Source organism: Lagenorhynchus albirostris, chromosome 8 (assembly GCF_949774975.1).
Source record: "Lagenorhynchus albirostris chromosome 8, mLagAlb1.1, whole genome shotgun sequence".
NCBI lineage: Eukaryota > Metazoa > Chordata > Mammalia > Artiodactyla > Delphinidae > Lagenorhynchus > Lagenorhynchus albirostris.
Window position 1 is genome coordinate 71,066,091 of NC_083102.1, and position 27,728 is coordinate 71,093,818.

At 38.3% G+C, this 27,728-nt stretch overlaps 1 protein-coding gene and 1 pseudogene across 1 annotated transcript in view; one reads left to right on the top strand and one right to left on the bottom strand.

The window, feature by feature from the left end:
• The window catches only part of HDAC9 (histone deacetylase 9), a 586,393-nt gene that overhangs the window by 405,539 nt on the left and 153,126 nt on the right, over nucleotides 1-27,728 (top strand). The gene's annotated exons all lie outside the window — the stretch shown is intronic.
• Nucleotides 11,404-12,104, bottom strand: LOC132524284 (dihydrofolate reductase-like; annotated as a pseudogene).

Here is a 27,728-nt window from a genome sequence, read left to right on the forward strand (position 1 = left end):
CTGTATTGCCAGTTATTTTTTTTTTTGTTTTTTTTTTTTTGTTGTTGTTGTTGTTTTGGTTTGTTTTGTTTTTGTGTGGTACGTGGGCCTCTCACTGTTGTGGCCTCTCCCGTTGCGGAGCACAGGCTCTGGACGTGCACACTCGGCAGCCATGGCTCACGGGCCCAGCCGCTCCGCGGCATGTGGGATCTTCCCGGACCGGGGCACGAACCCGTGTCCCCTGTATCAGCAGACGGGCTCTCAACCACTGCACCACCAGGGAAGCCCTGTTGTTGTTGTTTTTAACTCAAATCCCTTCTTAGGAATAACTCTTAAAATTGCTCCTTGCTATCCATCCCCACTGCCACTACCTTGGCTGAGGCTTTTATTATTTTCCCTGCCACCTGTCTCATTGCAGTCTGGTCTTTTCTCGCCATTACTGTCTTTCCCTAAAGCAAGGGTAGCATGCTGTTTCCCACTTTAGCATGCTCTATCACTGTTGTAGCATGCTCTGTTTCCCACTTTAGCATGCTCTATCACTGTTGTCACACCATAAAGCCTATATTCCTCAAAAGTAAATAACAGTCTGATTATTCACAGTCTGGTCCTACATTCTTCTCCTACCTCTCAGCCTTATCTTTTCCTTTCTGTCTTTGAGTCTTCCAATCCAGTTTTCAACTCTTCACCCCCATGCCAGTCATGATTCAACTCCACTGAAATGTTTACCATTTTCTCTACGTGATGGCTTCTGTAATACCATGACTTACACATGCTGTTCCCTTTGGATATATTTTCTTCAAATGGATAACTGCTTTTCTTCCTTTGAACTTGTATTTTTTATACTGTGAGTTGCAGCTCATTCAAAGGTTATAAAGTCAATTTAGTGGGTCAAGACTGGCATTCTGGGAATGGAATGGAATATAGTAGAAAACGTAAGAGTGTACGTATTATTTTATGAAACTTATGTTTTAGCTGTGTGTGTGTATTGGTTTACAAAGTGAAATGTGTTTTTTGCTGTTGGTTGTTTTTTGAGGATTTTGAAATCTACTGAGCCACTGTTTAAGCACCCAGCTCATATTATTTTATCTATAAAGCCTTTCCTCTATTCCCAAGAGACAATTAATAACTTCCTTTTCTTTATCTACATACATAGCTATGTTTTTTAGAGTACTTAATCATTTTGAATGGGAGAAAAAAATCTTTATCTGTATAAAAGAACTTATCACTTTGAACTGGGGGAAATTTGTTTACAGATCTGTTTCACACGTGCCATGTGAGCTTCTTAAGTATAAGAACCTGTCTTAATAGTATGGAATACAGCCCTTTGCAAAGAGATTCAGTGTAGATCTTCAATGAATGCTTGGCCAGATAAATGAATGAATGAACAAATGAACAAACTGATGCATAGACGACCTTGGCAGAGTTCGCTTCAGCTTCGTTTTCAAATGGGAACGTGACATGTAAAACCAGTTTGAAATATTTTTAGATATCTGCTACTTGGGAAGATTTTTTAAAGTAAATTAAATCTTTTTTGATATGAGGGTGCAGAATTGCTGTACAGATGACTGTAGAGGATTATTTGGTTGTAAGACAAATATACATGCACAAAAGAAGATGAGTCTTCAAGCTTTTTATCCATTGGAATCTGGGGTTCTGCCAGGTATTCAGCAGCTCCTTCAGTATGTCTCTTTATCACTATAGTAGCATCCATGAGCCACCATAACAACCAGTTTTTTAAAAAAAATTAAAATAATCAGATAGCTAGCTATTTGTGTATACGGAGCCAGACGTCTGGTTATTTGGAAAAGTGGATGATCAGATATTTTTTCACTTCTTATATGGAATTTTTGAGTGTACTTACAGATTGCTTTCTACTAACTCAAATGACAATCCATAGTTTAACTCATCAGTGGTATACCTTTGTCATAACTAATAAAACAGTAAATGTCAATTAATCTCTCAGACCACCATGGAAAGCCCATACTTACTGATGGAATGAACATTGTGGCTGGAAATAAGTTGCTGCTGATTAAATGTTCACAGCCAGCCTTGGTTCTACCGTCTCCTGTAAAATGGGGCGTGGCCTACCTGCTTTACTTCTAATTCACAGAAACATTGAAGTGATTAGTTTGATACACGTGATATGCCTTTATCTCCTCATAGAATCATAGCATTTAGAAACATTAATTTTTCATCCAATAATGAAGTTAAAAGGAGGGAAATTGTCAAGTTCCTGAGAATATGGTCCTTGGAATCAGACAGATCTTGGTTTGAACCCCAATTCATGCTGTTACCTGCTCAGTCACCTTGGATAAAACTTTTTTAACTTCACTGAGCTTCCACTATCTATAAAATGAGGAATCAAAATACATAATTTCAGATATGTTGTAGGCATTATAGCATTAGATAATGTATAAACTAACTCCATGCCTGGCATATGGTACATTGTCAAAATGGCTGATAATTTTATCGTTGTTGCTAGAAGTAAAGAGTTAGCTTGCCTCCAACATAAATGAACTATTTCTTTATCTTTGGGGTAAATCCTACCTTCCTGTCATTTTAGATATGAATAAAATTAGAACTCCTTGATCTTGGACTGGTCTCCTGACTGAGGAGATAATGACTTGCACTTCAGAGCTCCATTCAGCTCCTAGGTCCTTCCTTCTCAGTCTCTTTCTGGCTGTGCCTCAGGGATTTAAATTACTAAATGAACTTGCCTTTTGTCTTGTTCATCTCGTAGTGTTACGCAATTAAAAGAAAAAATCTTGACGATGCTGCTTCCCTCAGAAAGGCCACATCAAAAGGTAGAGTTCACCAAAAATAATACACACTTTTTCCGAAGACACAAACAGTTCCTTGAAAAGGATGTCATGCTGTAATTTGTTTTGTGAATTCTGCAAACCACAGAACATTTAGTTACAGTAATGTTTGACCTTTCTTTTTCTTTCTTTTTATGCCTACAAAGCTCTATCTTCTCTTTTTTTTTTTTTTTTTTTTTTGCGGTACGCGGGCCTCTCCTCTCACTGTTGTGGCATCTCCCGTTGCGGAGCACAGGCTCCGGACACGCAGGCTCAGCGGCCATGGCTCACGGGCCCAGCCGCTCTGCGGCATGTGGGGTCTTCCCGGACCGGGGCACGAACCCGTGTCCCCTTAATCGGCAGGCGGACTCTCAACCACTGCGCCACCAGGGAAGCCCTATCTTCTCTTCTTTTGAGAAGAAATGTAAAGGCTAAAATTCTCTTCAAAGTGCGTGTGTGTGTGTGTGTGTGTGTGTGTGTGTGTGTGTGTGTGTGTGTGTGTGTGTGTGTGTGTGTGTGTGTGTGTGTGTGTGTGTGTGTGTGTGTGTGTGTGTGTGTATTCTCAATTGGATTTTATTATAATACTGAGTTTAATGTCTAGCCAGGGTGCTTTGGCTTTATGTAATAATATTTTATGGAATGCAATCACTTGTGCAAAGACCAAAGAGAGGCTCATTTAAAACTTTACAAAAAAGAATATTCTGTGCTCATAGGGTGACGGGAAATGCAACATGTATACTAAACCCCACATTGCACCCCACTGAAAGCAGAGAAATCCCTATGACTGATTTGATGGTAGTAAAATCTCTTTAGGGATTTTTTTGGTTAAAGAAAGTAATAGCAAGAAATGGGCACATAATTAAGTTTCCAAAGTGCACGTGTCACGAGCATCTCATTGTCCCTCTGGAGGGGAAATTTACTATTGACTTAGGTAGAAATTTTTCCTGCTATGAGCCCATTTAAAAAAAAAAATCAGCATTTCCGAATTCTGTAAACAATTCTCTGCTATTTGAGTTATAAGAACATTTTACTGTCATTTGTGTTCTATTTTCATTATGGCAATATTTTACAACCACCAGGTTGCTATAGAAATGAAAATAAACAAAGGTTTGGAAAGATACATGTTGCAGGGGCTTGTTCTGCCTCCTGCCTGCGTATGTGGACTGTGTTCTCTCTGAATGGACTTCCTTCCTCAGTTATTCAGTTGGTCTTTACCTAAGGAACAAAGGTGAAAAATTTGTGTTCCGATATGTTTTTCCAAATTCTTTTTAAATTATTTTCATGTCTTTTAAGAATAAATCGGTCTAAAAAAAGACAGATTAGAAAAAGGAAAGAAAAGAAAGAAAAGAAAAGAAAGAAGGAAGAGAGGAAAGAAGGGAGGAGGGGAGGAAGAAAGGAGGGGAGAGAGTAAAGGAGTAATAAGGTAGGCAGATGTGAGAGAGAGTGTAAAGTCTGCTGTGGAATTAGCATCTTTGTAGGTGCCCACTTAACCATAAGGAAAAACCACATTCTACTTGTATAGCCACAGACAGTTTTGAAGGGATTCATGAAGGAATCAGTTATTGCAGTGCATTACCCTAGGGAAGATCCTAGTTCTTTCTATTTGGGCTCAGCATTGGTTACCTGCGAGTGGGTACTTTGTTAATTGGAGAGTGGCACAGCAACTGTTCCTTTCCAGCCCTAGCTTTTACAAATTAGGAAGAACTGATTTACCAATACTTATAAAACTAAAGACATAAGACCATCTGTAAGTTACTGGACCCACATTTGGCATCATAATAAAATATTTCTTGAAAACCACTGCTGCAAAATTATAGCCACATTTTGGCATATTAAAATACATGGTATTTATATACTTTCATAAAATAATGACTAGAAAGGGACACATATAAACATATATACATTTCTTTCTATATTTCAAAGCAAAAGAATGTTCATTTTAATAAAATTTAAATATTAACTCTTAAATGACATCTAAAAATTCCAAACTAATTATGTCTCCTAATTCTGGTTTGTTAATTTTTCTAAACCAAATTTCAGTGTAGAGTTCAACAAAAGCAAATCTCTTAATTCTATTACCACTGTGTTTTTATATGGTAATTAGATAAGAATCACTTTATCCATTTTGATAGACTAGCAATCTTATAATTTTTCCCAGCTTGCTATACTTGAGTATAGGATTTTTGCCTGGGAAGCTAGCATCTCTCCACATTCAGAGAAATACCAAATATAATGGTATAAATATAATAACATGACACTCATTGACAGTGTCCCAAACCAGGAAGAGCTACCATTGAGAAGGATATTTCTCTGAACTCTCAGCTCAGAGAAACATTGAGTAATATCTCTGAATTAGTCAGAACTATTACTGGTTCTATGACACATCTTAAGCAAGGAAAGTCCCTTAGTCCCTTAAAATACTCTTTTTTTTAACAGAATTCTAAAGTTAACATTGACATTTTAATGTACTAAAGCAATATAAACTTACTAAATGTCACATTTAAAACTGTAATTAAATGAATTAACTTTATGGACTAGGGATATATATATATAATTAGATATTATATACATATATGTGTATATATACACACACATATATATTTAGTTTGAATATATATACTTATATTTTCCTAGTTAGAATATATTGTGTGGTATTCTGATATACACACACACATTTAAATGAAGTAATATAATAAGATTTAGACCTATTACGCTAACTTTTGAAATGTGCTGTTTTTAAATAGTTTCCTTATTGTCATCAAGGATTCAGTCTTTTAAAAACACAGCATACTGTAATTAACATCTTATTGTAGCAAAATAATAATATAAACTCATTAGATGGCATATTTAGAACTCTAATCTCTTTAAAAGTACTACTTTTACAAAATTTAAAAAATTCCGCTCTAGGAACTTAGCTCATAAATACTTTGTTCTTGCTGTGAAGTAGTTTGCTCTCGACTGTAGAGTCCAGAGTCATCAAAGGAAAGACACACCTCAGAGTTGACCTGAAAAGATAAGGGCAGATAGGTTGATATGTAGCAAAGATTTTGATCAGAAAGGATGTTGAGCTTGAGAAAATGGTTTTTCTTTTCTTTTTTTTTTTTCAGTTTTATTGAGATACAATTGACATGTAACATTGTATAAATTTAAGGTGTATAGCATAATGTTTTGATATATGTATAAATTGCAAAATGATCACCACAATAAGATTAGTTCACATCCATCACCTCACATAGTTACAATTTTTCCCCCTTGTGATGTGAACCTTTGAGATCTATTCTCTTAGCAGCTATTAGATATTCAATACAGTATAGTCACCATGCTGTACATTATATCCTCAGAACTTATTTATCTTATAACTAGAAGTTTATACCTTTGGACCACCTTCACCCAAATACCTCACCCCCGCTCCCCCAACCCAGGCAGTGGTTTTTCTTATCAAATGCAAGAGAAAGAGAATAAGAAGGGGAAAAAGCATCACTTTGATGTAGTACCTCTGAGACATAACAAATCATGTGAGAGCTGCATTTGACTTTAGAGACCATTTAAGTGAATCTCCTCTCCCTGCCCACCCCTCCCCCCGCTCCTGTCATCTTACAGTTGAGGAAAATAATAGTTGAAGAAAGTTTACTAAGGTCATACAGTTAAGAGCAGTGCCAAGAATAGAAACTGGATGTCTTGAGTTGGAGTCTTTCTATGCACTACAGTTGAAGCCGAAGAATTCAATTTCAAGATGGCAGGCAGTAGAAAACATTGCAGAGTTTGGTCCCCTTCTTTGAAGGCTTTTGGAGAAACCTCATTTCAATATCTATTTGTGAAATGTACAGAAACTTCAGGAAGAATGAGAGACCAAGAAAACCTGAGCTGAAAGCACAAAAAAATCACAGGAACTATCATTTGACATTTCATTTAACACCTATTTATTGAATATCTAACACATGCTAGGCACTCTTCTATGTCCCTGGGGTACATCTGTGAACAAAGAGGCAAACAGTTTCTTCCCTTGGGGAGCTTGTGTCTAGTAGAGAGAATTAGACAATAAAATAAAAAATAAACATAATAAGTAACTCATGTATCACTTTAGAAGATAATAAGTGTTATGGGGGAAAAAAAACAGAATAAGAGTTAGGAGTGACAGAGCTGGGGAATGTCTTAATGAGAAAATTATATATGAGCAAAGATTTGATTGAGGTGGGGGAGTTAGTCATCTGGGGAAAGAGCACTCCAGGCAGAGGCAAGAGCTATTGTTAACCCCGATGGCTGGAATGCGTCTAGCATATTTGTGAATAGAGTTCTGGCAGAGAGTGGTAAGAGATGGGCTCAGAGAGATGCTAGTCAGCCTCCTTGTGCAGAGACGTAGGTCATTTAAAAATACTTTTACCCTGAGAAATATGATGAGGACCTAATTAAGTATGTCAACCTGGCTGCTGTGTTGAAAGAATAGAGAGTGGGTTGGGAGACGTGGAGGTAATAGGGTACCTCTTAGGAGGCTGTACCTGTAATCCAGGTAAGAAATGTAGACCTAGGCCAGGGTAATGATAATGGAGGTGTTCAGATGTGGTAAGTTTCTGAATAGTTTGAAAGTGTAGACAACAGGATGTCCTGATGGGTTGAACATGGGTCTGAAAGAGAGAAAGGGAGCTGCCAAAGATGGAAAACCGAATCAATAAAGAAAAAGGAAGATGGTGCAAGAGAGAAAGGAACAAAGTGTGTGTGTGTGTGTGTGTGTGTGTGTGTGTGTGTGTGTGTGTGTTGACTATGTGAGGAGATGGAGGGTGAAGGTTAAGGAAGAAGAGCAGGGCTTACTCTGGTTGGTGCTGGTGGAGAACACCAGTTATACCCGGTGTGTTTAGAGCTCCCAGCACTGACCCTCTTCCACAAATGCCCATGATAATCCCTTCCTTTGGTGCCTTCCCAGAAGGGCACTGGTCCAGTGGTGAGTGAGGTGCTGGGGGCCATCCTGAAGCCCAGCAACCACAACCACTGCCCGGGATCTTTTTAGCAGCTGCTCTTTGATGTGCTGCCTTCACCACTTCTCCAAGCGTGAACTGTCATGAGGCGTTTTCCGTGGGAGCATCCTTTTACTGCACTTTGTACACAGACATGTACAGATGGATGAAAAAGCATGCATGCTCTAATGTGCATTTTAATTTTGTAAGAAAAATCTAAAAAGAAGTCCTTGTAGCATTTGAAAATGTTTGATTTTATAATCTGATGCTTTTAAGCAATGACCTACAATTAAACTATAAAGAAAAATGTAGGCTTGGATTTTCACCTATAATTCATATTTGCATGATTATAATGCGCCATTATAAATTATACAGGGGATCAGAATCTGCCACCTCAGAGGTCAAAAAGACCTCATCATTCTAAAGGACACTTTTAAATACTTTGCTTAATTGATGAGGACAGAAATAATATAAACCGGATCATGTCACTGTCCTGCTCAAAACTTTCTAGTTTCCCTTCTCATTCAAAACGAAATCCAAAGTCCTTAAAATGGCCTATAAGGCCCTACACGAACTAGCTTTATGTCACTTTTCTGGCCTCACTTCCAGCCATCTTTCCTTTTATTTACTTTGTGTCAGTCACAGTGACCTCCTTATGCCGACTTGAAGACACTGAAGACCCTCCCACTTCAGGTCCTGTGCACTCACTATTCCCACAGGGCAGTACTCTTCCCCCAGGATTCGCTTGCCCTTCTTCCTCACTTCATACAGTGCAGTGCTCTGTTCACTGTCCCCACCTGAGAGCATCCTTCTCTGTATACCCACATCTAAATGTGCACCACCTCCCATGACTTTGTCTATGTTATTTTCCCTCTTAGTCCTTACTACACACTTGCTCATCTATTATCTGTACACTTTCTTCTCCATTAGTATGCAAATTCCTTGAAGGCAAGAGAGCAGAGACTTTGCTCTTAACCCTAGCCTTGCAACAGTGCCTGGCACATTGCAGGTGGTTGGTTAAGACTTGTTGAGTGAGGAAAGTGAATGGGATGACCTTCGTCATGCTTTTATACTGTGGTCTACTCCAGTTCTGGAAATACTGGACACCACCCTCCCTCAGCCCCTGGTTTCCTCAACATCAGGCTCTTCTGGTTCTGTTGCAGACAGGTAGGGCCTGGGATCTGGGATACACACTCCTCTGCTACCTCTACCTTATACACTCCACATGCTCCAGAAATATCAGACTATTTTCACAAGCCTCCATGTCCTTTCAGATGTCCGTGCCTTTGTGCTTGCTAATCCATCTGCCTGAACTGTCCTCCCTAATTTTTCTTCCTGGCAACCTCTTACACTGGTGTCCGAATTCACTTTTCATGTCCCTTCTTTGGGTGAACTTTCTTCATGCTGCGTTCCTCCCTATTGGCTACCCACTCCCTTATGTCTCTTGGTACATTGTTTGTGCCTGAATTCGTAGCGCGCTATACTGCAAAGACATGTTTCCCCTCTGCGTTTCCTCCTAAGTTATGAACTCCTTGAGAGCAGAGCTTCGACTTATTCATATATATGAATCTGGGCACAAACCCAGGGCCTCTCACATAACAGGGGCTCAATAAATGACTTCTGAATGAATATAAAAATATTGTTGAGTAACTCTATAAGGTAAAATGCTTTGAAATGCTTTAAATTTTGAGTTGAAGGCTGTGGAACCGAGTTTTTTTGTTTTCCTTAAAGCCACAGCAAAGCATGCTCCCCTGCACAGAGCATGCTGAAGGAGTGGGTAGCATAGCACACTGCTGACTCAGCACATGCCAAGGTGAGTCTTGGGAAATCACTAGTGGAGTTCTGTTTAGGCACAGCACATGACTCAGCGTCAGTGCCACCAGTTCTTTGGCCATTGACTAGAGATGAAATAAATCCAGAGATCTGATTCTAGCTGAGGAGGTTTTGAATTAGAATCACATTTCATGGAAAGAAATCCAGAATGGGATTCTTTTCTCCTTACTGTGTTTAGTGTCTAATCACATGATCTGTGTCTCCTTTTATTATTAGTAGTAGTAGTAGTAGTATTCTTGTCTCCATTTATTTTTATAAGCTCAATGTACTCTCTCTAGCATGAGTCTTACCTGGGGAGAGGACATGCAGTAACAGAGAAGGAAAGTTGCCTCCAAGGAGAGCATGATAATCTCCAGTGATCAGGTGAAGATGAGAAAGCATAGATGCCATTATTATTGCTTCAGTCATTTGTTTTCTTTTTTTTTTCTAACATCTTTATTAGAGTATAATTGCTTTACCATGGTATGTTAGTTTCTGCTTTATAACAAAGTGAATCAGCTATACATATACCTGTATCCCCATATCTCCTCCCTCTTTGTTTTTCATACACACACACTGTATTTTATTTTTACAAGAGATAGACTGACGCCAAGCATTGTAAATGGATGACCACAACAAAAGCAACAATGATTGCAATTACCAAACATGAAACACTCTCATACTGTGTCATAATATTGACATTCAGTCCAGTAATCCTCCACTGTAACAGCTCCTTTACTTTGCAGTGAAAATTGATTTGTATATTTTTTGCCTCTGAGTCCTTGTGGGATTTTTTTTTTTTTTGGCAGCATGCTTTTTCCCACACATGAACATTTATTAAACATTTTGAGTATTATACACAATTTGCTTCTTTAATTTAGCAATTTTTGGCATTTTCCTGTCAGTACTTCGTTCTTTTTAACTGTTGCAGATGTTACATTTTATAGACATATTGGTTAGTTATTTCTTATTAATCAACATTTGGGCTGTTTCTAAGTTTGAAAAAAAAAGTTGCAACAAATACTCTTGGGTCCATATCTTTGTTCAGGATTAATTTATAGAAGTGGAAGTTCTGGGTCCAAACCCAGAATATTTTGAATTTTAATTGATATTGCTAACTTATACTCTAAAAAGGTTGTACCAATTTATAAGGCAGAAAATGCTATTTTTTTGGATACTTAATCTAAATCTTTGCTAACGTGATGGGTAAAACATGTTTTAATTTTCATTTTTTAATTCTGTGAAGTTTAGTTTCTAACTTACTAATTTTGGTTTCTAGCAATATTCATTCTCAGTGTATCACCTCTTTGAATTTTTAATTTTAGCCATTATGTTTGATATTAGATTATTCTTTTTTGTAAAGAGCAGCCAATTCTTGTTCTATCATTGTAACATCCCATGCAACTTCAATGAAGATCAGGAACAAAGTTTCTTAAGGTCTCAAACCTTCTCCTTTAACCACCGAAAAGGTAGTCTCGTACCTGCCTCTTTACTATCCCTGTGGAATATCCTGGATTTTTCAACTTACTGACTCCTGGTCTGAGTGAAGAGAATTTTTTTCAGAAATGTGATATAAAGTAATTCCCAGTCCCTCTTTTGATCTAATTTAAATAACCGAATGCTAGCTCTTCTGTTTATAATCCATTTCTGACCTTTGGACCCATCTGCCTAGCTCCTAGCGCTATAGGCTCTGGTTTCAACTCATGCTACCAGGGCACTGTCCCACTTTGGGCTGTCTTGGTAGATATTCTACCCTAGGCAAGTGCTGGTCACCTATTCTTGACTCTTGATGGGCATTCAGGAAGTTACAGCAAGAAATGTTTCTGATGGTATGTTCAGATGGTATCTGATACAGTCTAGTTAAGATTAATGGGGAATAAAAGTACTTTGCTTAGAAATAATTATCCATAGATATAAAGTCAACAAAAGTCTCTACAACAAAAAATACATAATTTTTCTGGGGGAGGAGGAGGCTTGAAATAGATCAGAAAACACTTTCACATTAATTGTTCTTTTCATATACTTCAAATTTGTACTTAATGCCTTTCTCCTCCTGGACATCAGAAGGAACACCTGGATATTCTGGGATAAGTTTATATTTTTCCAAATCAATTTCTGGAAAAAAATGTGTCACTTTCAAATTCCTGCATGATCCTTGTCACAAATAGTCTAAGATGGCCTGGCTTGTTCATGGCTTCCTTATAAACAGAACTGCCTCCCACTATCCAGACCATGTCCACTGTATTTGTTAATTCTGGTTGCTCAATAAGTTTTAAGCACCATCCAGACTTTTGGCAAGAAAATGAGCTCCCTGTGGAGGTTCCTTGAGTTCTCTACTGAGAACTGTATTAATTCTGTCCTTTAATGGTCGATTCTTCTCTGGAATGGAGAACCAAGTTTTCCTACCCATAATCACCAAATTCTGTTTACCTTCTACTGAAGAGGTTGTGGTCATTCTTTGGAAATACCTGTATTCATTCCTGAGCGGGGGCCAGGGCAGGTCCCCGTTCTTGCCGATGCCCATGTTCTGGGACACAGTGACGATGCAGTTTAGCGGACAAACCATGATAGCGGCAGAAAACATTTCCCGGATTTTTTTTTTTTTAATTCAAACAGAAAGTCACAAGAATTATAATCATCCTCATCAGTTCATTCAGTCCCATGTAATTAATGTTTTTTTTCATCTTGATCTTTTGTTAGCACTTTTATGAGTTCATCAGTTTTCCATTAGAGTTCGGAAAATGCTTATTCATTCAGTTCAGCAGTGTAGTCAGTTACCAGAAACCTGTACTTGTCAGAGTCTTTTCCTTGAATTCCTTGAAGATGAAACCCTGTTATAGGAGCATATTTGCAAAAGCATCACAGTACACCCAGAACTGTCTGTAAATGACAAAAGACTTAAAAATGACCACGGTTAAAGATTTGATGAAAGTTCACAATAATGCAATTGACAAGGAAATTTAGTTATTTCTGAGATATACATTTTAAAGTAATAACTAGAATTATGACATAACATTATACCAGAAAATATAACATTTTTAGAAATTTCATGTAATGTCTGAAACATTTATATTAACATATTTCCATACAAATAACCCAAAGAAAGTTTAGTATTAGTTGTTTCTTTTGTTTGTTTTTTTATACTGCAGGTTCTTATTAGTCATCCATTTTATACACATCAGTGTATACATGTCAATCCCAATCGCCCAATTCATCACACCAGCATCCCCACCACACCACGACTTTCCCCCCTTGGTGTCCATATGTTTGTTCTCTACATCTGTGCCTCAACTTCTGCCCTGCAAACTGGTTCATCTGTTCCATTTTCTAGGTTCCACATACATGCGTTAATATACGATATTTGTTTTTCTCTTTCTGACTTACTTCACTCTGTATGCCAGTCTCTAGATCCATGCACGTCTCAACAAATGACTCAATTTCGTTGCTTTTTATGGCCGAGTAATATTCCGTTGTATATATGTACCAAAACTTCTTTATCTGTTCGTCTGTTGATGGGCATTTAGGTGGCTTCCATGACCTGGCTATTGTAAATAGAGCTGCAATGAACATTGGGATGCATGTGTCTTTTTGAATTATGGTTTTCTCTGGGTATATGCCCAGTAGTGGGATTGCTGGATCATATGGTAATTCTATTTTTAATTTTTTAAGGAGCCTCCATACTGTTCTCCATAGTGGCTGTATCAATTTACATTCCCACCAACAGTGCAAGAGGGTTCCCTTTTCTCCACAACATCTCCAGCATTTGTTGTTTGTAGATTTTCTGTTGATGCCCATTCTGATTGGTGTGAGGTGATACCTCATTGTACTTTTGATTTGCATTTCTCTAATAATTAGTGATGTTGAGCAGCTTTTCATGTGCTTCTTGGCCATCTGTATGTCTTCTTTGGAGAAATGTCTATTTAGGTCTTCTGCCCATTTGTGGATTGAGTTGTTTGTTTCTTTAATATTGAGCTGCATGAGCTGTTTCTATATTTAGGAGATTAATCCTTTGCCATTGATTCATTTGCAAATATTTTCTCCCATTCTGAGGGTTGTCTTTTCATCTTGTTTATGGTTTCCTTTGCTGTGCAAAAGCTTTGAAGTTTCATTAGGTCCCATTTGTTTATTTTTGTTTTTATTTCCATTACTCTAGGAAGTGGATCACAAAAGATCTTGCTATGATTTATGTCAAAAAGTGTTCTTCCTATGTTTTCCTCTAAGAGTTTTATAGTGTCCAGTCTTACATTTAGGTCTCAAATCCATTTTGAGTTTATTTTTGTGTATGATGTTAGGGAGTGTTCACATTTCATTCTTTTACATGTAGCTGTCCAGTTTTCCCAGCACCACTTATTGAAGAGACTGTCTTTTCTCCATTGTATATCCTTGCCTCCTTTGTGATAGATTAGTTGACCATACGTGCCTGGGTTTATCTCTGGGCTTTCTATCTTGTTCCATTGATCTATGTTTCTGTTTTTGTGCCAGTACCATATTGTCTTGATTACTGTAGCTTTGTAGTATAGTCTGAAGTCAGGGAGTCTGATTCCTCCAGCTCTGTTTTTTTCCCTCAAGACTACTTTGGCTATTTGGGGTCTTTTGTGTCTCCATACAAATTTTAAGATGATTTGTTCTAGTTCCATAAAAAATGCCATTGGTAATTTGATAGGGATTGCATTGAATCTGTAGATTGCTTTGGGTAGTAGAGTCATTTTCACAATTTTGATTCTTCCAATCCAAGGACATGGTATATCTCTCCATCTGTTGGTATCATCTTTAATTTCTTTCATCAGTGTCCTATAGTTTTCTGCATACAGGTCTTTTGTCTCCCTAGGTAAGTTTATTCCTAGTGTTTTATTCTTTTTGTTGCAGTGGTAAATAGGAGTGTTTCCATAATTTCTCTTTCAGATTTTTCATCATTAGTGTAATAGGAATGCAAGAGATTTCTGTGCATTAATTTTGTATCCTTCAGCATTACCAAATTCATTGATTAGCTCTAGTAGTTTTCTGGTGGCATTTTTAGGATTCTCTATGTATAGTATCATGTCATCTGCAAACAGTGACAGTTTTACTTGTTCTTTTCCAATTTGTATTCCTTTTATTTCTTTTTCTTCTGTGATTGCCGTGACTAGGACTTCCAAAACTATGTTGAATAATAGTGGTGAGAGTGGACATCCTTGTCTCATTCCTGATCTTAGAGGAAATGCTTTCACTTTTTCACCATTGAGAATGATGTTTGCTCTGGGTTTGTCGTATGCGGCCTTTATTATGTTGAGGTAGGTTCCCTCTCTGCCCACTTTCTGGAGAGTTTTTATCCTAAATGGGTGTTGAATTTTGTCAAAAGCTTTTTCTGCATCTATTGAGATTATCATATGTTTTTTATTCTTCAGTTTGTTACTATGGTGTATCACATTGATTGATTTGTGTATATTGAAGAATCCTTGCATCCCTGGGATAAATCCCACTTGATTGTGGTGTATGATCCTTTTAATATGTTGTTGGATTCTGTTTGCTAGTATTTTGTTGAGGATTTTTGCATCTATATTTATCAGTGATATTGGTCTGTAATTTTCTTTTTTTGTAGTATCTTTGTCTGGTTTTGGTATCAGGATGATGGTGGCCTCATAGAATGAGTATGGGAGTGTTCCTTCCTCTGCAATTTTTTGGAAGAGTTTGAGAAGGATGGGTGTTAGCTCTTCTCCAAATGTTTCATAGAATTCACCTGTGAAGCCATCTGGTCCTGGACTTTTGTTTGTTGGAAGATTTTTTTTTTTTTTTTGCGGTACGCGGGCCTCTCACTTTTGTGGCCTCTCTCGTTGCGGAGCACAGGCTCCGGACGCGCAGGCTCATTGGCCATGGCTCACGGGCCCAGCCGCTCCGCGGCATGTGGGATCTTCCCGGACCGGGTCACGAACCCGTGTCCCCTGCATCGGCAGGCGGACTCTCAACCACTGTGCCACCAGGGAAGCCCTGTTGGAAGATTTTTAATCACAGTTTCAATATCATTACTTTTGAATGGTATGTTCATATTTTCTGGTTCAGTTGTGGAAGTTTATACCTTTCTAAGAATTTGTCCATTTCTTCCAGGTTGTCCTTTTTCTTGGCATAGAGTTGCTTGTAGTAGTCTCTTAGGATGCTTTGTATTTCTGCGGTGTCTTGTAACTTCTCCTTTTTCATCCTCTAATTTCATTCCTAATTTTGATTTGAATCCTCTCCCTCTTTTTCTTGATGAGTCTGGCTAATGGTTTATCAATTTTGTTTATCTTCTCAAAGAACCAGCTTTTAGTTTTATTGATCTTTGCTATCATTTTCTTTGTTTCTATTTCATTTATTTCTGCTCTGATCTTTATGATTTCTTTCCTTCTGCTAATTTTGGGTTTGTTTGTTCTTCTTTCTCTAGTTCCTTTAGGTTTAAGGTGAGATTGTTTACTTGAGATTTTTCTTGTTTCTTGAGGTAGGCTTGAACTCCCTCTTAGAACTGCTTTTGCTGCATCCCATAGGTTTTGGATCATTGTGTTTTCATTGTCATTTGTCTCTAGGTATTTTTTGATTTTCTCTTTGATTTCTTTAGTGACCTCTTGGTTATTTAGTAACACATTGTTTAGCCTCCATGTGTTTCTGTTTTTTATGTTTTTTTCCCTGTAATCCATTTCTAAACTCATAGCGTTGTGGTCAGAAAAGATACTTGATATGATTTCAGTTTTCTTAAATTTAGTGAGGCTTGATTTGTGACCCAAGATGTGGTCTATCCTGGAGAATGTTCCATGCGCACTTAAGAAGAAAGTGTAATCTGCTGTTTTCAGATGGAATGTCCTATAAATATCAATTATATCTGTCTGGTCTGTTGTGTCATTTAAAGCTTGTGTTTCCTTATTTATTTTCATTTTGGATGATCTGTCCATTGGTGTAAGTGAGGTGTTAAAGTCCCACACTATTCTTGTGTTGCTGTCAATTTCCTCTTTTAGAGCTGTTAGCAGTTGCCTTATGTATTGAGGTGCTCCTATGTTGGGTGCATATATATTTAAAATTGTCATATCTTCTTCTTGGATTGATCCCTTGATCATTATGTAGTGTCCTTCCTTGTCTTTTGTAACATTCTTTATTTTAAAGTCTATTTTCTCTGATATGAATATGGCTACTCCAGCTTTCTTTTGATTTCCATTTGCATGGAATATCTTTCCATCCCCTCACTTTCAGTCTGAATGTGTCCCTAGGTCTGAGGTGGGTCTCTTATAGACAGCATATATATGGGTCTTGTTTTTGTATCCATTCAGCAAGCCTGTGTCTTTTGGTTGGAGCACTTAATCCATTCACATTTAAGGTGATTATCGATATGTATGTTCCTATGACCATTTTCTTAATTCTTTTGGGTTTGTTTTTGTAGGTCCTTTTCTTCTCTTGTGTTTCCCACTTAGAGAAGTTCCTTTAGCATTCATTGTAGAGCTGGTTTGGTGGTGCTGAATTCTCTTAGCTTTTGCTTGTCTGTAAAACTTTTGATTTCTCCATCCAAGCTGAATGAGATCCTTGCCAGGAAGAGTAATCTTGGTTGTACGTTCTTCCCTTTCTTCACTTTAAGTCTATCATGCCACTCCCTTCTGGCTTATAGTGTTTCTGCTGAGAAATCAGCTGTTAACCTTATGGGAGTTCCCTTGTATGTTATTTGTCATTTTTCCCTTGCTGCTTTCAATAATTTTTCTTTGTCTTTAATTTTTGCCAGTTTGATTATTCTGTGTCTCGGTGTGTTTCTCCTTGGATTTATCCTGTATGGGACTTGCTGCGCTTCCTGGACTTGGTTGCTATTTCCTTTTCCATGTTAGGGAAGTTTTTGACTATAATCTCTTCAAATATTTTCTTTGGTCCTTTCTCTCTCTCTTCTCCTTCTGGGACCCCTATAATGCAAATATTGTTGAATTTAATCTTGTCCCAGAGGTCTCTTAGGCTGTCTTCATTTCTTTTCATTCTTTTTTCTATATTCTGTTCTGAAGCAGTGAATTCCACCATTCTGTCTTCCAGGTCACTTATCCATTCTTCTGCCTCATTTATTCTACTGTTGATTCCTTCTAGTGTAGTTTTCATTTCAGTTATTGTATTGTTCATCTCTGTTTGTTTGTTCTTTAATTCTTCTAAGCCTTTGTTAAACATTTCTTGCATCTTCTCGATCTTTGCCTCCATTCTTTTTCCGAGGTCCTGGATCATCTTCACTATCATTATTCTGAATTCTTTTTCTGGAAGATTGCCTATCTCCGGTTCATTTAGTTGTTTTTCTGGGGTTTTATCTTGTTCCTTCACCTGGTATATAGCCCTCTGCCTTTTCATCTTATCTATCATTCTTTGAATGTGGTTTTTGTTCCACAGGCTGCAGGATTGTAGTTCTTGCTTCTGCTGTCTGCCCCCTGGTGGATGAGGCTATCTAAGAGGCTTGATGGGAGGGACTGGTGGTGGGTAGAGCTGGCTGTTGCTCTGGTAGGCAGAGCTCAGTAAAACTTTAATCCACTTGACTGTTGATGGGTGAGGCTGGGTTCCCTCCCTGTTGGTTGTTTGGCCTGAGGCAACCCAACACTGGAGCCTTCCTGGGCTCTTTGGTGGGACTAATGATGGACGCTGGGAGGGCTCACACCAAGGAGTACTTCCCAGAACTTCTGCTGCCTGTGTCCTTGTCCCCATGGTGAGACAGAGCCACTCCCCGCCTCTGCAGGAGACCCTCCAACACTAGCAGGTAGGTCCTGTTCAGTCTCCCCAGGGGTCACTGCTCCTTCCCCTGGGTCCCGACGTGCACACTACTTAGTGTGTGCCCTCCAAGATTGGAGTCTCTGTTTCCCCCAGTCCTGTAGAAGTCCTGCAATCAATTCCCACTAGGCTTCAACGTCTGATTCTCTAGGAATTCTTCCTCCTGTTGCCGGACCCCCGGTTGGGAAGCCTGACATGGGGCTCAGAACCTTCACTCCAGTGGGTGAACTTCTGTGGTATAAGTGTTCGCCAGTCTGTGAGTCACCCACCCGCCAGTTACGGGATTTGATTTTACTGTGATTGCGCCTCTCCTCCCATCTCATTGTGGCTTCTTTGTCTTTTATGGGGGTATCTTTTTTGTTGAGTTCCAGTGTCTTCCTGTTGATGATTGTCCAGCAGCTAGTTGTGATTGTCCAGTCATTTCTGTTCTAGCAAAGAAATACATGTACAAATCCTCAGTGGGCCCTCTTTATCATTTTCCTATGATATATATACTACTTTGGTCCTATGCCTGTCTATTTCTTTGTTTTACTTACTTGCTTTGTAGTAGTACATTCCCAAGTGAATTATTCAGAAAGAGTATGTTGAAATTAAACTTCTGAGTCCTTACATGTCTTAAAGTATGTTTAACATACTTTAATCCTAGTATGTAATGGCTAGAAGTAGAACTAAAGATTAAAAATAATTTTCCCAGGCTTCCCTGGTGGCGTGGTGGTTGAGAGTCTGCCTGCTGATGCAGGGGACACGGTTTCGTGCCCCAGTCTGGGAAGATCCCACATGCTGTGGAGCGGCTGGGCCCGTGAGCCATGGCTGCTGAGCCTGCGCATCCGGAGCTTGTGATTCGCAACGGGAGAGGCCACAACAGTGAGAGGCCCACATACCGCAAAAAATAAAAAATAATTTTCCCTCAGAATGTAAGGACATTCAGTGTTTCTGATTAGGAGTTTAATGCCAATCTCATTCTTCATCTCTTTTTGAGGATAACTTTTTTTTAAGGATCTCTGGGGATTTGAAGTTTCATGAGAATATGTCTAAGTGTGTATATGTTGTTATACGTAGAGTTTGGCAGTGGTTAGACTTATCAAATCTGGAGACTTGAGTCATTCTTCAGTTCCTAAAATTATCTCCTGCTACTAGTTGAAAATTTTCTCCTCTCTCTTTCTCAGCATTCTCACGGACCCTATTATTCGAATACAAGACTTCTATATTGATCATTTATGTCTGTTTTCCCCCTTGTCATTATATATTTTATCTGCTTCCTTTTATAAAGGACTACTTCAATTTTTACTTTTTCAGATACCTTACTAATTTATGCAATTGCAGTTTTATCTTTAAGTGCTTCCCTTGTTCTTTAATTGTTCTTTTTCATAACAGCATATCTGCGTTTTAGATAAAATGTTTTCTTGAATCTCTTTGAGATTATTATTTCTGTTCCTGTACTATCTCTGTTTTGTCCAGAGTTGTTTATGTTTATTTTAAACTTGTTTTTCTTCATAATATTGTGTCTCCTTGTATATGCTGGGATATTCCTAATTTGCCATTGATATTCATGAAAGTAGTAACTGGTATCAGTTTTCCCTGTGGTTGTGTAAATGGGTCAACTGGGAGCTCTGTGTCAGCCACTGTGGGTTAGAGTGTATGGACCGCCAAATCCCACTTAGGGTTAGCATTCCAGAAGATGGCTCATGGTCTCTGTATCTTCCTAAATGACTGTACGTGGGGGACAGTATCCACATTAGAGGGCTTGGCTTTCTCCAGACACATCCTTTTCTTAAGAAAGAATCATCTGAATGTTTTCCCTGGGTTGCTGGCATAGAGGAAAGGTAATTAAGGTGTTGAGCTATAGTCCTGGCCTCCTTAACCAGCTAACATTTTTAAATTTCTTGTTTTCAGTCCTGCCTCTTTTTCCTTCACCATACCTGTTTCTTCAGTGGGGTTCCTTTGGGTAGAGTGTCTCCCATCTCTTCTGTGGTAGCCTTCTTTTTGTTTCATTCTTTTAATATGCACCTTTTCTGGAATTTCCCTTTTCTGGAAGTTTACTTAAAATATCTGTTTGTTGACAACTCTCACATCCTCACTTTTTGTTATACATCTATTCACTTTTTTGGGTTCTGATACTTGGTAGCATTTTATTTTAAAATACTATTGGACTTACAGAAAAGTTATAAGAATAGCACAGAGTTCCTGTATGCCCTACACCCAGCTTCCCCTAATGTTAATACTTACATAACCACAAAACAATTATCAAAATTAAGAAATTAATATTTGTATAATACTGTTAGCTAAGCTACAGATTTTATATGGAACCGAAGTTTTCCCATGAATGTCCTTTTTCTGTTCCAGTATCCAATCCAGAGCCTTACATTGCACTTAAATGTCATGTCTCCTTAGTCTCCTCTAACCTGTAGCAAGTCCTTAGTCTTTCCTGACCATGACTTTTAAAGTGTACTGGTCAGTTTATTTTGTAAATATCCCTCGATTTGGGTTTGTTTGATATTTTCTCATTATTAGATTTGAGGTTGTATGTTTTTAGCAAGAATACTACAGAACTGATCTGACTATCTTAGGGAGTAGTGAGGTTAATATGTCTTATCACTAGAGATGTAAACCTTGATCACTTTATTACGACAATATCTTGGTCAAGTGCTTATTTTCTATTTCCCCCATTTCTATACTTATTAGTTGAAAGTTTTCCTTAGGCAGAGCTATTTCTTCTTTTCTGTATTTATTCTATTATTTTTTAATCTCTGTAAGGATTCTTAGATACTTACTTGACTCTATGGCTTATAATCCAGTACTATCATTGTTTATTTTGCTCCTCAGATTGTCACAGCTTTGGCCATTGGGAGCTCTTGCACCTTGCCTTATATGCCCTACTGACATGCCCCTATCTCTTTGAGCCTTTCATTGTTTTCTGTCACCAGAAGATATTCCAGAAATACTTTGTATTTTCCCTGACACAGACCTGGAATCAAGCGCTTCTCCAGGGATCCCTGGATCCTTTTTTATTGTTGTTTTTAACATGTTTATTGGAGTATAATTGCTTTACAATGGTGTGTTAGTTTCTGCTTTATAACAAAGTGATTCAGTTATACATATACATATACCCCCATATGTCTTCCCTCTGGCATCTCCCTCCCTCCCACCCTCCATATCCCACCCTTCTAGCTGGTCACAAAGCACTAAACTGATCTCTCTATGCTATGCGACTGCTTCGCACTAGCTATCCATTTTACATTTGGTAGTGTATATATGTCCATATATACACTAGAACTCTCTCACTTTGTCCCAGCTTATCCGTCGCCCTCCGCATGTCCTCAAGTCCATTCTCTAGTAGGTCTGCATCTTTATTCCCATCTTGCCCCTAGGTTCTTCATGACCTTTTTTTTTTTTTTTAAGATTCCATATATATGTGTTAGCATACAGTATTTGTTTTTCTCTCTCTGACTTACTTCACTCTGTATGACAAACTCGAGGTCCATCCACCTCACTAGAAATAACTCAATTTCGTTTCTTTTTATGGCAGAGTAATATTCCATTCTGTATATGTGCCACATCTTCTTTATCCATTCATCTGTTGATGGACACTTAGGTTGCTTCCATGTCCTGGCTATTGTAAATACAGCTGCAATAAACATTGTGGTACATGACTCTTTTTCAATTATGGTTTTCTCAGGGTATATGGTCAGTAGTGGGATTGCTGGGTCATATGGTAGTTATATATTTAGTTTTTTAAGGTATCTCCATACTGTTCTCCAGGTGGGTGTATCAATTTACATTCCCATCAACAGTGTATGAGGGTTCCCTTTTCTCCACACCCTCTCCAGCATTTATTGTTTGTGGATTTTTTGATGATGGCCCCTCTGACTGGTGTGAGATGATATTGCATTGTAGTTTTGATTTGCATTTCTCCAATGATTAGTGATATTGAGCATTCTTTCATGTGTTTGTTGGCAATCTATATACCTTCTTTGGAGAAATGTCTATTTAGGTCTTCTGCCCATTTTTGGATTGGGTTGTTTGTTTTTTTGGTATTGAGCTGCATGAGCTGCTTATAAATTTTGGAGATTAATCCTTTGTCAGTTGCTGCATTTGCAAATACTTTCTCCCATTCTGAGCATTGTCTTTTCATCTTGTTTATGGTTTCCTTTGCTGTGAAAAAGCTTTTAAGTTTCATTAGGTCCCATTTGTTTATATTTGTTTTTATTTCCATTTCTCTAGGAGGTGGACCAAAAAGGATCTGTGATTTATGTCATAGAGTGTTATGTCTATGTTTTCCTCTAAGAGTTTGACAGTGTCTGGCTTTACATTTAGGTCTTTAATCCATTTTGAGTTTATTTTTCTAGGGAGTGTTCTAATTTCATTCTTTTACATGTAGCTGTCCAGTTTTCCCAGCACCACTTATTGAAGAGGCTGTCTTTTCTCGACTATATATTCTTGTCTCCTTTATCAAAGATAAGGTGACCATATGTGCGTAGGTTTATCTCTGGGCTTCCTATTGATCTGTGTTTCTGTTTGATCTATATTTCTGTTTCTGTGCCAGTACAATACTGTCTTGATTACTGTAGCTTTGTAGTATAGTCTGAAGCCCAGAAGCCTGATTCCTCCAGCTCCCTTTTTCTTTCTCAAGACAGCTTTGGCTATTTGGGGTCTTTTGTGTTTCCATACAAATTGTGAAAATTTTTGTTCTAGTTCTGTGAAGAATGCCCGTGTTAGTTTGATAGGGATTGCGTTGAATCTGTAGATTGCTTTGGGTAGTATAGTCATTTTCATAATGTTGATTCTTCCAATCCAAGAACATAGTATATCTCTCCATCTGTTTGTATCATCTTTAATTTCTTTCATCAGTGTCTTAATAGTATTCTGCATACAGGTCTTCTGTCTCCTTAGGTAGGTTGATTCCTAGGTATTATTCGTTTTGTTGCAGTGGTAAATAGGAATGTTTTCTTAATTTCACTTTCAGATTTTTCATCATTAGTATATAGGAATGCAAGAGAATTCTATGGATTAATTTTGTATCCTGCTACTTTACCAAGTTCATTGATTATCTCTAGTAGTTTTCTGGTGGCATCTTTAGGATTCTGTATGTATAGTATCATGTCATCTGCAAACAGTGACAGCTTTACTTCTTCTTTTCCAATTTGGATTCCATTTATTTCTTTTTCTTCTCTGATTGCTGTGGCTAAGCCTTCCAAAACTATGTTGAATAATACTGGTGAGAGTGGGCAACCTTGTCCTGTTCCTGATCTTAGTGGAAATGGTTTCAGTTTTTCACCATTGAGGACAATGTTGGCTGTGGGTTTGTCATATATGGCCTTTATTATGTTGAGGAAAGTTCCTTCTATGCCTACTTTCTGGAGGGTTTTTATCATAAATGGGTGTTGAATTTTGTCAAAAGCTTTCTCTGCATCGATTGAGATGATCATATGGTTTTTCTCCTTCAGTTTGTTAATATGGCGTATCACATTGATTGATTTGCATATATTGAAGAATTAAATTGTTTAAATTAAATTAAATCAATTGTTTAATTGATCATATTGTATGATCCTTTTAATGTGCTGTTGGAATCTGTTTGCTAGCATTTTGTTGAGGATTTTTGCATCTGTGTTCATCAGTGATATTGGCCTGTAGTTTTCTTTCTTTGTGACATCTTTGTATGGTTTGGTATCAGGGTGATGGTGGCCTTGTAGAATGAGTTTGGGAGTGTTCCTCCCTCTGCTATATTTTGGAAGAGTTTGAGAAGATTAGTTGTTAGCTCTTCTCTAAATGTTTGATAGAATTCGCCTGTGAAGTCATCTGGTCCTGGGCTTTTGTTTGCTGGAAGATTTTTAATCACAGTTTCAATTTCAGTGCTTGTGATTTGTCTGTTTATATGTTGTATTTCTTCCTTCAGTCTTGGTAGGTTGTGCATTTCTAAGAATTTGTCCATTTCTTCGAGGTTCTCCATTTTTTTGGCATATAGTTGCTTGTAGTAATCTCTCATGATCCTTTGTATTTTTGCAGTGTCACTTGTTACTTCCCCTTTTTCATTTCTAATTCTATTGCTTTGAGTCCTCTCCCTCTTTTTCTTGATGAGTCTGGCTAATGGTTTATCAATTTTGTTTATCTTCTCAAAGAACCAACTTTTAGTTTTATTGATCTTTGCTATCATTTCCTTGATTTCTTTTTCATTTATTTCTGATCTGATCTTTATGATTTCTTTCCTTTTGCTAACTTTGGGGTTTTCTTGTTCTTCTTTCTCTGATTGCTTTAGATGTAAGCTTAGGTTGTTTATTTGAGATGTTACTTGTTTCTTAAGGTAGGATTGTATTGCTATACACTTCCCTTTTAGAACTGCTTTTGCTGCATCCTATAAGTTTTGGGTCATCGTGTTTTCATTGTCATTTGTTTTTAGGTTATTTTTTGATTTCCTCTTTGGTTTCTTCAGTGATCTCTTGGTTATTAAGTAGTGTATTGTTTAGCCTCCATGTGTTTGTATTTTTTACACATTTTTTCCTGTAATTGATATCTAGTCTCATAGTGTAGTGTTGTGGTCAGAAAAGATACTTGATACAATTTCAATTTTCTTAAATTTACCAAGGCTTGATTTGTGACCCAAGGTATGATCTATCCTGGAGAATGTTCCATGAACACTTGAGAAAATGTGTATTCTGTTGTTTTTGGATGGAATGTCCTATAAATAATAATTAAGTCCATCTTGTTTAATGTATCATTTAACACTTGTGTTTCCTTATTTATTTTCATTTTGGATGATCTGTCCATTGGTGAAAGTGGGGTGTTAAAGTCCCCTACTATGATTGTGTTACTGTCGATTTCCCCTCTTATGGCTGTTAGTATTTGCCTTATATATTTAGGCGCTCCTATGTTGTGTGCATAAATATTTACAATTGTTATATCTTTTTCTTGGGCTGATCCCTTGATCATTATATAGTGTCTTTCTTTGCCTCTTGTAATAGTCTTTGTTTTATAGTCTATTTTGTCTGATATTAGAATTGCTACTCCAGCTTTCTTTTGATTTCCATTTGCATGGAATATCTTTTTCCATCCCTTCACTTTCAGTCTGTATATGTCCCTAGGTCTGAAGTGGGTGTCTTGTAGACAGCATATATACAGGTGTTGTTTTGTATCCATTGAGCCAGTCTGTGTCTTTTGGATGGAGCATTTAATCCATTTACATTTAAGGTAATTATCGATATGTGTGTTTCTATTACCATTTTCTTAATTGTTTTGGGTTTGTTATTGTAGGTCTTCTCCTCCTCTTGTATTTCCTGCCTAGAGAAGTTCCTTTAGAATTTGTTATAAAGCTGGTTTGATTGTGCTGAATTCTCTCAGCTTTTGCTTGTCTGTAAAGGTTTTAATTTCTCCATCAAATCTAAATGAGATCTTTGCTGGGTAGAGTAATCTTAGTTGTTGGTTTTTCCCTTTCATCACTTGAAATCTGTCCTGCCACTCGCTTCTTTCGTTTGTTTGTTTTTTGAGTATGCGGGCCTCTCACTGTTGTGGCCTCCCCCGTTGCAGAGCACAGGCTCCGGACGCTCAGGCTCATTGGCCATGGCTCACGGGCCCAGCCGCTCTGCGGCATGTGGGATCTTCCCGGACCAGGGCACAAACCCGTATCCCCTGCATCGGCAGGCGGACTCTCAACCACTGTGCCACCAGGGAAGCCCTGCCACTCCCTTCTTGCTTGCAAAGTTTCTGCTGAAAGATCAGCTGTTAAACTTATGGGGATTCCCTTGTATGTTTTTTGTCCTTTTTCCCTTGCTGCTTTTAATATTTTTTCTTTTTACTTACTTTTTGATAGTTTGGTTAATATTTGTCTTGGTGTGTTTCTCCTTGGATTTATCCTGTATGGGTCTCTCTGTGCTTCCTGGACTTGATTAACTATTTCCTTTCCCATATTAGGGAACTTTTCAACTATAATCTCTTCAAATATTTTCTCTGACCCTTTCTTTTTCTCTTCTTCTGGGACCCCTATAATTTGCATGTTGGTGCATTTAATGTCCCAGAGGTCTCTGAGACTATCCTCAATTCTTTTCATTCTTTTTTCTTTATTCTGCTCTGCAGTAGTTATTTCCACTATTTTATCTTCCAGGTCACTTATTCCTTTTTTCTGCTTCAGTTATTCTGCTATTGATCCCTTCTAGAGAATTTTTAATTTCATTTATTTTGTTGTTCATCATTGTTTGTTTGCTCTTTAGGTCTTCTAGGTCCTTGTTAAAAGTTTCTTGTATTTTCTCCATTCTTTTTCCAAGATTTTGGATCATCTTTACTATCATTATTCTGAATTCTTTTTCAGGTAGACTGCCTATTTCCTTTTCATTTGTTAGGTCTGGTGTGTTTTTACCTTGCTCCTTCATCTGTTTTGTGTCTCTTTGTCTTCTCATTTTGCTTAACTTACTGTGTTTGGGGTCTCCTTTTCGCAGGCTGCAGGTTCGTAGTTTCCGGTTTTTTGTGTCTGTTCCCAGTGGCTAAGATTGATTCAGTGAGTTTTGTAGGCTTCCTAGTGGAGGGAACTAGTGTCTTTGTTCTGGCTCATGAGGCTGGATCTTGTCTTTGTGGTGGGCAGGCCCATGTCTGGTGGTGTGTTTTGGGGTGTCTGTGACCTTATTATGATTTTAGGCAGCCTCTCTACTAATGGATGGGGTTGTGTTCCTGTCTTGCTACTTGTTGGGCATAGGGTGTCCAGCACTGTAGCTTGCTGGTCATTGTGTGCAGCTGAGTCATGGCGTTCAGATGGAGATCTCTGGGAGATTTTTGCCGTTTGATATTATATGGAGCTGGGAGGTCTCTGGTGGACCAGTGTCCTGAACTTGCCTCTCCCACCTCAGAGGCACAGCCCTGACACCTGGCTGGAGTGCAAAGAGCCTGTCATCTACACAGCTCAGACTTTTGGGAGGTCTGAGGTCTTCTGCCAGCTTTCAGTAGGTTTTCTGTAGGAGTTGTTCCACATGTAGATGTATTTCTGATGTATTTGTTTTGAGGAAGGAGATCTCCATGTCTCACTCCTCTGCCATCTTGAAGCTCCTCCCCTGGATCCTTTTTTTGCAGATTGTTGCTAACTGTACTGTTTGCTACTGTGCTGTCATTGCTTTTAGGAAATACGTAATAACCCATACATACACACGTATCTAAAGGTTTTTCTGAGTCTGTTTGCCTGATATATATTTAAAGCCATGAGTTCATTTTTTTTTTTTTTTGCGATACACAGGCCTCTCACTGTTGTGGCCTCTCCCATTGCGGAGCACAGGCTCCGGACACGCAGGCTCAGCGGCCATGGCTCACAGGCCCAGCCGCTCCGCGGCATGTGGGATCTTCCCGGACTGGGGCACGAACCCGTGTCCCCTGCATCGGCAGGTGGACTCTCAACCACTGCGCCACCAGGGAAGCCCCCATGTGTATATTTTTATAATTTTCTTCCAGTGGGATATTGGGAAATAATGAGGGACTAACACATATGCTTTGTTTGCTG